At 46.8% G+C, this 9981-nt stretch overlaps 1 long non-coding RNA gene across 1 annotated transcript; it reads right to left on the bottom strand.

Moving 5' to 3' along the window:
• Window positions 1-4640: 4640 nt before the first annotated feature.
• On the bottom strand, window positions 4641-8335 carry LOC143818171 (uncharacterized). Its single transcript, XR_013224359.1, has 3 exons — window positions 8177-8335; window positions 6119-6235; window positions 4641-5987 (listed from the first exon to the last, which is right to left on the bottom strand). It is a non-coding gene; the product is annotated as an uncharacterized LOC143818171 (long non-coding RNA).
• Between the last annotated feature and the right edge of the window lie 1646 nt (window positions 8336-9981).

Raw genomic sequence — 9981 nt, forward strand, 5'->3', positions numbered from 1 at the left:
GTCTCCATTCTTCAGCTCCAGAACCCGGTGTGGGCGTTGCCTGATAATGGCCGAGCCCTGCTAAAGAGCAGTCTAGTCCTGCAAGGACAACTACAGCTCCTAGTTGGAGCTTTATACACGAAGAAGTTTGTTTTCCGTATGCTGTCTGTTATGCCCATGGGTCATTCTGAGCCAAGGACTCTACCACCCGCTCTGGTCAAGAGTTCCAGTAAAGTGCTTTGTTTGAACTTACCCAGTCTTGAGAAGTGTCTGGTTCCCATGCGTCAAAGACACTCAGCAGTGTCATCTTCTTCAGCTGGTCTGCTAGGCGTCGAGTCAAGGTGTGCTGACGTCACTGAAGATGGGGAAACGGTGACGATGTCTCCACACATCTCCAGCTACTATACCAGTAAGCAGTTAGTCGTCGAGTCAAGGTGTGCTAACGTCACCGAAGATGGGGAAGCGGTGACGATCTCTCCACACATCTCCAATGACTATATCTGTAATCCGTTCCTAGGAACATCCCCGCCGTTTGGACGATTTCTTCTGGATAACGGGCAGAAGATGGTTCCTATGTGGATACCTTCAGCGTTCTTGTGGCCGGCTGGTGAAGATTTCAAAACAGAAGTTTGTTCACCTCAATTTTTCTCTGACCCGGTGGAGCTGTTGTTCTCCACACTCATCTCTAATGACTTTTCCTGTGTTCCATATCCAGGAACTTCTCTGCTACCTGTTGGGCAAAAGTTGAACCCCGTGGGAGGGTTTCCAGTTTCCAAGTGTCTGACTGATGAAGATGTTAAGACAGCAGCATTCAAGTCCCTGTTACCTGTCTACCTGGAGGAGGTGTTCCAGCTTATTGTGGAAGCTAACCCTGTTGAGCACCAAGAGACTTTGTTTTCTGATATTCCTGGTGACCCGCCTGCCTTATTCTACCCTGAAGATGTCATGTTGGCCTGGACTGTGTGTGAACCTATTCTTCTTTTGCAAACCATCCTAGTGAGCTTGAAGAAGAGGGGCCGTAAAGAGGGGGTGCTGTGACAACTCTGCTGGCATCACTGCATGGCCTCCCATCCCCCACCTGCATTACACTCAAACTCACTTATTTCTCTGGGCCTTGTTGTGACTTCTCTCTGCTGCCAGCTCCATGCTGTGTGCCTCATGTCTGCTGTTTGTTCTGTGCATGCTCTGTCTGAGTGCATAGGGGGGCGGCGCTGGCAACTCCTGCTTCTTATAGAGACTGTGCACCTTGCTAAGGTGTCCCTGGCCAATCGCCATGAGGCTTCCTGTATTTAAGACATCCCCACCCATTGGTGGGGGCCTGTGAAACTTACTCCCTCAGTCAGTTCTTAGCTGCTGAGGTGGCAGGCCATGTCTCTGTGACTCTTGTGTTCCATCACCCAGGGGGGCGTTATACCCTGGTCTGTTTCCTGTGTAGCCACCCAGCGAGGCTTCGTACCCTGGCTTGTGTCCATGTCTCTGTGCCTTGTCTCGTTCCTGACTCTGTCTTAGTCTAGTCCTGTTCCTGTGTACAAACGGACCCCTGTCTTGGTTTGCTTTTTCTGCTGTGCGTACTCTGTGTCTTGCTTTGCTCTGCTTTGCACTCTGTATCTAGCTTTGCTCTGCTCTGCCCTCTGTGTCTTGCTTTGCTCTGCTTTCAGCTCCGCTCTCTGCAACCTTGCTTTGCTTCTTGCTCTGCATTTTGTGACCTTGCTCTGCACTCTGTGTCTTGCTCTGCACTCTGACTTTGCTCTGCTCTCAGCTCTGCACTCTGTGGCTTTGCTCTCAACTCTGCTCTCTGTAGCTTTGCTCTGCACTTTGCTCTGTACTCTGACTTTGCTCTGCACTCTGTGGCCCTGCTCTGCGGCTCAGCTCAGCTCTCGCTCTGCGGCTCTTCTTCTTGTGGTTCTACTTTGCTCCGCTCCTTGCGGTTCTACGTGGCTCCGCTCCTTGCGGTTCTACTTCTCCCGCTCTTGGCTCTGCCTCCTGTTTTTCTGCACTTGGCTCCGCCTCCATCTCTTGGCCCCGCCTCCTGCGTTTCTGCACTTGGCTCCGCCTCCAGCTCTTGGCTCCGCCTCCTGCATTTCTGTGCTTGTCTCCGCCTCCAGCTCTTGTCTCCGCCTCCTGCGTTTCTGTTCTTGGCTCTAGCTCCTGTGCTTTCGCTCTGCATCCGCTCTTGTGGCATTTCTCTACATATTCATAAGTCCTCCTGTCTGAAAAGGTTCTTACCTGTATTACATACCTGCCTGCAGACTGGTCCCTGCCGGTTCTTCCAGTGTACCAGTCTTGTCTGCCTGTCCTGCCAGAGAGCCAGCCGTACCTGCCTGCCTATCAGAGAGCCAGCCGTGCCCGCCTGCCTGCCAGTGTCTCTGTTGTACCCATCTGTCTGCCTGTGTCCCAGCCATGCCTGCCTGTCTGCCAGAGTGCCAGCCGTGCCAGCTTGCCTGTCTATGTTCCGTTCCCCGGTGGGATCAGCAGTCACAGCCAGACACCACCCTGGAGTGGTACCTGGTAGCTTCCTATTGCACAAGTCTGACCTCACTATCAGAGGCTTCAGCGAACACCTAGGAAGCTAATTAGTTACGTCCCTTCCAGGGTAGTTTGGTCTGTGGTCCAGTGGGTCCGCACGCCCGCGCCAACCAGTCTCGGCGCGTGCGTGACATGAAGTCCCCCATAATAAAGACTTCTCCTTGAGTCGCAGCTTCATCTACTTGCTTTACGAGGATATTCTCCGTTGCTTCCATTATTTTTGGAGACTTATAACTAACCCCTATCAGTATTTTATTATTTTTTTCCCCTTTGCCTTATCTTCACCCACAGGGACTCTACATTTTCATTAGAGTCACCTATATTATCATGCAGGATGGGTTTTAAGGATGATTTTACATATAGAAACACACCTCCCCCTCGCTTATCCGTTCGGTCATTTCTGAACAGACTATAACCCTGTAAGTTAACAGCCCAGTCATTGCTCTCATCCAGCCATGTCTCAGATATCCCCACCATGTCATAATTATGCTCCAACAAAATGAATTCTAATTTGTCCATTTTGTTGGCGAGGCTTCTGGCATTAGTATACATGTACTTTATGTATCTCTCTATACCTCTATTCTTTAATTATTAACTGTTCTAACCCCACCCCCCATGCCACCGCCACCCCCAACTTCTTTATTTGTGCCCAGGTCACTATCTGCACTATCTTCCCCTCCTATAAAATGAATACCCTCCCCAACCCCTAGTTTAAACACTCCTCCAACCTTCTAGCCATTTTCTCCCCCAGCACAGCTGCACCTTCCCATTGAGGTGCAGCCTGTCCCTAGCGTGGAACCTGTAGTCAACTGAGAAGTCAGCCCAGTTCTCCAGGAGCCGAAACCCCTCCTTCCTACACCAATTCTTGAGCCACTTATTAACCTCCCTATTCTTATAGCACATGGGGTACACAGGTCAAAGAAGAGAGCACAGACAGAAGAAGTCAGCACATGGCGAAAGAGAGAGTGGATAGGTGGGGAGCACATGGGGGGAGAGGTTCTCAATGCTGCAAAGCCTGCCCCCATGTGACATTACCGCCCTCCATCTAGCCTATGAATAATTTCAGTGACAGCCCTATGTTGTTTCTTTGCTCACTTTGTATCTCAGTGTTTGGGAGCTGAGGGGGATGGTTGATTCACAGCATAAGCACTTACAGCATGCAGATATTCTCAGACAAAATGTGCAGCGGGACAAAGAATTCCCAAATTTATGGTCCTTTTGTAAAATAAAAGGCCACCAAAAACTGACTCACTACCCCCACAATAGTATAATGCTTTTCCAGGCTAATTTCCTTGACACAAGCCACGCCCAATGGGCGTGTCTCACTGAAATTCTGTATGTAGACCCTTGTACAGATGAAATTCTTATCTTTTGCTGCTGTATCCAGCGTCAAGATGGATCTTCGCATGGAGAGTTTCTATCGGAATCTCGATTTGGATGTCAACTTGTTTCTTGCCTTTGAATTTGCTTGTGAGCAAGAAAGGAAAAGACATAAATGGAGAAGATGTAGAACAACAAATGGCGGATTGTAGAAGGAGCGCTAGCGGCAGCCCCAATGAGGAGGAAATAAGTGCGCAGGTCCCCGCAGCTCCAGCCGGATACCCCGCAACGGGGAAGAAAAACTTACAACAGGAACAAAATAGCCGGTCTCCAGAGCGCAAAAGGAGAACACAGACACTGGTTAGGGTAAAACCACAACACGTTTCAACGGCGTACGCTATCTTCTTCAGGTGGATATTTATTAATGATATGCAAGGAAGCAGTATTTAACCTTACAAGGACAAATCACAGAACCGTGCTGATTACATATGCAAATGTAACATACAAAAAGTGGGCATGTATCATTTATTACAACATTTTTGCAGCAAAGCAGCAAATATAACATACAGATAGTGGGCATATATCATTTGTTACAAGATTTTAGCAGCAACAAATTGTCTAATAAAAACCAATTAGAAGAAAAAAATAAGAATACAAAAATAAAAATAATCACCAGAGTAAGGCTGCTGTCACACTAGCAGTATTTGATCAGTATTTTACATCAGTATTTGTAAGCCAAAACCAGGAGTGGGTGATAAATACAGAAGTGATGCATGTGTTTCTATTCTACTTTTCCTCTATTTGTTCCACTCCTGATTTTAGCTTACAAATACTGATGTAAAATACTGACCAAATACTGCTAGTGTGACGGCAGCCTAATAATAATAAAAAGTCAGCATAAAAAATTATCATAAAAAATAAGGAAAAAATACAAATAGATGTCTAATTAGTAACTTTCTCAATCATGAGGTTCAGACCCTCAGGAGCAAGTGTACCAAGCTTAAAAATCCAGAAGCTTTCTTTTTTTATTAAACTACTCAAACAGTCTGTTACATACTCAGGTATATGGTCAATAATTGTTAGTTGCATCGCTTTCCACATTTTTGGTGCATCAATAAAAAATGCTTCGATAAGCTGTGTAACATGAAGCCATTTTTTATGTTCTGTCTATGTTTATTTAGTCTCACATGCATCGTTTGTATGGTGCGGCCTACATATTGTAGACCGCAACCACATTCAATCAGATAGACTACATGAGTAGTTTGACAGTTAACAGATGAGTTGATTAAAAACATATTGCCCGTCGTTTTGGATTTGAATTTACGTGCACCTTTCCCAATAGAGATGCAACACAAACATTTGGTACTCCCACATGGCAAACAGCCCGAATTCAGAGATGCACGAGGTCTTGATATGAATGGGACTATTGACGTGTTACTGGGTGCAACCTTATTCCCTAAAGTCTGGTTTCTTCGAAAAATGGTTATGGTATGGGGAGGTAAATGTTTTGAAAGCACTGGATCCCCCTTCAAAATGAACCAATATTTTGATAGAATTTTTTTAAACCATTACATGAGACTGATTGAAAGTGGTAATGTAGCTCCACTTGCTAAATGTATTTCTAGAGGGGAGAGGCTCCGTCAATTTCCTCCTAATGCTATCAATACACTCCTTCTGTGTCAAAGAATTGGCTTTTTTGTGGGCGTCACTAACTAGGTTTTTCGGATAACCTCTCTGTTCAAACCTCTGATCCTGGATTGACGGAGCCTCTGACATGACTTGCTCTATCGCATTAAAAAATATGTTGTGCCGGTCTCTGAAGGTCGGCTTCCAGGTGGTCAAGGCGTCAGTTGACATTTGCAAAACCACTTTCTAGTCTATCTCCGAGCGCCTTCAGGCGATTCAGGAAGACTGAGCTCAAGTGAACAAACTCAGGCATGAGTGACCTGTCCAAGGCCTTCTGCCGCTGGCGGGAAGGCCCCAAAAAAACAGTGGCAGAGGACTGAGACAGGGGAACACCTGAATGACTAGCTGCCTGTTCTCCAGCCTGTGAAGCCTGCCCACTTGCTGCATCGCTGGTGAATGGCTGGCACTGTTCCATGGCTGTTCGATGAGGGGCCGCTCCAGAGGATGATCCAGGTTCAGCAGTGCTGCTCCAGGTTCTGTGTGGAAAAGAAATGAAAAACATTAATGCAAAAAAATTACAATTGTAAAAGCACCAACATATCCTGTGGAATAGAAAAATTCAGATTAGGGAATACAACACAATGGAATACAACACAAAATTACTTACGTTCGCTGGGTATGGACAGGCCTCAGGAAAGATAGCCTCCTATCGTACTTGTGTAACACCCTGGGAACCAGTTGTTACAGTGATGTTGCCTTCCCTTCGGGGAGGGTGATGTCACACCTGGAGGCAAGAGAGATTCTCTCTATCAGGTAAGGCACTCACATTCAACACTTCTGAATCTAGGCCAGGAGGGGGAGCTCAGGACCCGGATACAGGGGAGCTTCCTTAGACTTTAGGGATCCTGGTCTGGGGGAGGAGTCAGCCAGTTGTAGAGGAGTGAGGAGAGAAGAACTTTTGGAAGAGATGGAGGGGCTGCACTGCCCCGTAGGAGCTGTGGCCCCTGGAAAGAGTAAGAACTTGAGGAGTTGAATAGTGGAGGAGCTTAGAGGGAAGAAGCACAGAGGAGGAAGAGGCTCAATAGGGGAACAGCGGAAGGACACCCTAGGAGCTGGAGCGCAGAAACTGGGTACCAGGAGCCCGAGGTCATGTTGCTCTCCAGGAAGTGCGACAGAACTGGAGGGCATAGGACTGTATGTCAATTGTCCACATCAAGTCTGAGGTGAAGCAGTAACCTGAGAGCCCGGGTCATGAGAGAGACCCTATAAACCGGCTCACACCGCCTATCATACAGACATCTGTCTTAGGACAGGAGAGAGGGGACTTTGCAACCAAGCTTCAAGAGGCAGGGACCTCGCCAGCTAAAGTAGCACAAGTAGGAAAGGTTTACAGACCTCACCTGGGAGAGGGATCCCCTATTGCCTCCAAGCTGGCCAGACCACAGCTACCCTGCACTTGGTACCCTGGACTGAGGACTGCTATCATCAGTAAACCAGGTAAAGACTGCAAACCTGTGTCCTCGTTCTTTGCCATACCATCCACCACACCATTGGTGCCCTACACCTGGGAAGCCCTGGGGACCCCGTTTCACCTGAGGGAAGCATAACATCACCTCAGAGGACCCCTTTAAGCAGCGTTGGTCCCTACTGACCGAAAACCACAGGTGGCGTCACGAACATAGACATTACAAATCCCCTTAAAGACCTTCCCCTGTTGCCCAGGGCCACGGACCGGGTCAGAGCCACCGTGACATCCTCTTTAAGTCCTGGACCCGGTACCGAGTACCCCACGGCCCTGGTAGGGCGTTCCACTTGAACTAATGACTGGGAGACGGATGCCTGTTCAGTTGCCAAGTAGTAGTAATCTTGAAAGCTTGCGATTTGTTACCATCTTTTCAGCTAGCCATTAAAAGGTATCAACCACAGAGGACTCTCAATTCTAAATATTTTTCAGTTGCCATGTGACATTGTACTTCCTAGTCCAGAACAAGACGTAATACAGAAGGATCAGTGGTTAGTTACAAAAGAATCAGCAGCACATTAAGCACCTTCAGCAGTATGCTGCTTTGCAGATGCCAAAGAGCTGTGCAGATAGTACTGAAAAATCCTATGAGTCTAAATTTACAGGATTGCAGCTCAAGTTATGGTTAAAAATTTCAGAAAGACAGGATCCTGAGAAGCTAATTGGGAGGGTCCCTTATTGTTATTCAAATAATTGGTCCCACTGTTTTGGAAGTGTGCATGGTCAAAACAAAAAGCCAAGACATAAACAGATCAAAATTGTTCTTATTGATCAGCATATACTGCTTACTTAGATATTTGGTGAGGACTGGTACACCACCTTTTTTTCTCCCCAGGTCAGCCAAAGCTTTTTATATTTGACTCCCGTGAACATGAACCCACAGGACTGGCATGGCAGGTGCAGGCAGGTACATCTGGTATACAGACTGACACATCAGGTGCTGGTGTACATGGCTGTTATACAGGCAAGCTGGTAGAGGCATGCATGGCAGATGTACAGGCAGGCAGGTACTGGCAGGCACGGCTAATATACAGTCAGACTGGTGCAGGCGGACACGGCTGACATACAGGCAGGCATGTGCTGGCAGGCATGGATGAAATACAGGCAGGCTGGCGCAGCTTGTAGGCTACAGGATTTATCTGCTTGAGGAACAAATTAATACAAGGGTAGCTTGAGATGGACATACTTTGAAGACAACCAAACCTTTTCCAAAGGACGAAACAGAGGCGGGTCCAGATGTCTCTTGTCTGTGTGTCCCTACATCCATTCTGAAGATTTTGACAAAGTGGTCTTGTTTCTTCCCAGATCTTAGAAAAGCCCTCGATCAGGGATTCAGCAGCATGAATGTCTGTGATAATAGACAAAGGGAATGGAATATTGGGATGTTGGCCGTAGATCACAAAAAACTGAGATTTTGCAAACGATTCATTGACGTAGTTGAAATATGAGAATTCGGCCCAAGGCAGGAGTTCAGCCCAATCATTATGCTGAGCTTGACGAAGTGCTGCAAGGAATCTCGTTAACCATCTCTACCTGGTGTGGTAGATGTGAAAATAAACAAAGCCCTTCAGGCAAAACAAGAAAATAAATTAAAATGGTATACAATCTCTGCATCTGCGAGGATCCACCCGCTCAGGATAACAACCCCAAGCTGGTCCAGTCTTTTCCTTGTCAGGGCATAAAGCACTGGAGTTCCTCTCTCCAGCCTTACTGAACCCTAATTGCCTCTGGAGGTCTACTATTTAAGCCCCTGACCCCACCCTGGGGTAGAGATAAGGTGGACCACTTCCCACCCGCTCTAGGGTTGTCCACAAAAACGCAGCCCTTCAACAAAATGGCTACTTAACCCCTCGCAACACTTAATGTGCTGGAGGAAAAACTTCTGAGTTTTAAATCACTGAAGCCATTAGCCTCAGCGAAATATATCTTCCCTCCAAAAATACCAGAAAGAAGGCAGAGATGCTTACCTGCCCAGGCCTCCAAATTAAATTAAAGATGGTGGCAACACAGGAACACAGGTGCAACAATACCGATGTAACGACCACTCTGAGCCTACCAATCCATGGAGGAAGTGGTTGTCTAGTATATCAGTGCACAAAAAATAATCTGTATGTGGCGCTGTTCACATACAGGTAATGCGGAGCATCTGGCTCACAGCCTATTTTTGATGCCCTTACTCTTAGATCAGGTGGCCTGCCCAGTGCTAACCAAAATGCATCCCGTGTGAACAGACGCCACAGTTTACAGAGCCATCTGGGCCCAACTGCATCTTGAAAGATAAATAAAGTGCAAAAAACACATAAATATATGTGAGGTATTAGTTGATATTATGGCCAAAATATGGAACTTTGAAACCCACGTCAAGTGTCCTCACACTTGCGAGTCCTATCACTAATCAGCAAAACCACAAAAAGAGGACTTAGAAATCCTCCAAAAATTATTTAAAAAACACCATAAAAAAGGCAGAGATGCTTACCTGCCCAGGCCTCCAAACAAATGCCCTATCAGGATGCAGTGGACCAAATTAAAAATGACGGCAACCCAGGTGCAACAATACCGATATAACGAACACTCTCAGCCTACCAATCCATGGGGGTAGTTGACTGGTGTCTGGTGCCCTTCAGTACCTTGCCAGTTACTTTGTCAGACTTGCCATTGGATTGTGGATGATAAGCTGAAGAGAAATTCAAGGTGATATTTATTATTTTGCAGGTACCCTTCCTGAAATAAGATGTAAACTGGACGCCTCTATCTAAAACTTTATGAAGAGGTAAACAATGGAGGTGGAGAACATGTTGGATGAACTTCTCGGCAAGCACAGGGGCAGATAGGACGCCGAACAATGGAGTGAAATGGGCCATCTTAGAAAAGCAATCCACAACTATCCAGATGTCGGTACACCCAGTTGATACTGTAAGATCAATAATGAAATCCATTGCGATGTGCTGCCAGGGAGCAGATGGTATGGGCAAAGGAATAGCTGGCCGGTCAGAAACTGATTTTTAGTC

The sequence above is a fragment of the Ranitomeya variabilis genome, chromosome 3 (assembly GCF_051348905.1).
Source record: "Ranitomeya variabilis isolate aRanVar5 chromosome 3, aRanVar5.hap1, whole genome shotgun sequence".
Lineage (NCBI taxonomy): Eukaryota > Metazoa > Chordata > Amphibia > Anura > Dendrobatidae > Ranitomeya > Ranitomeya variabilis.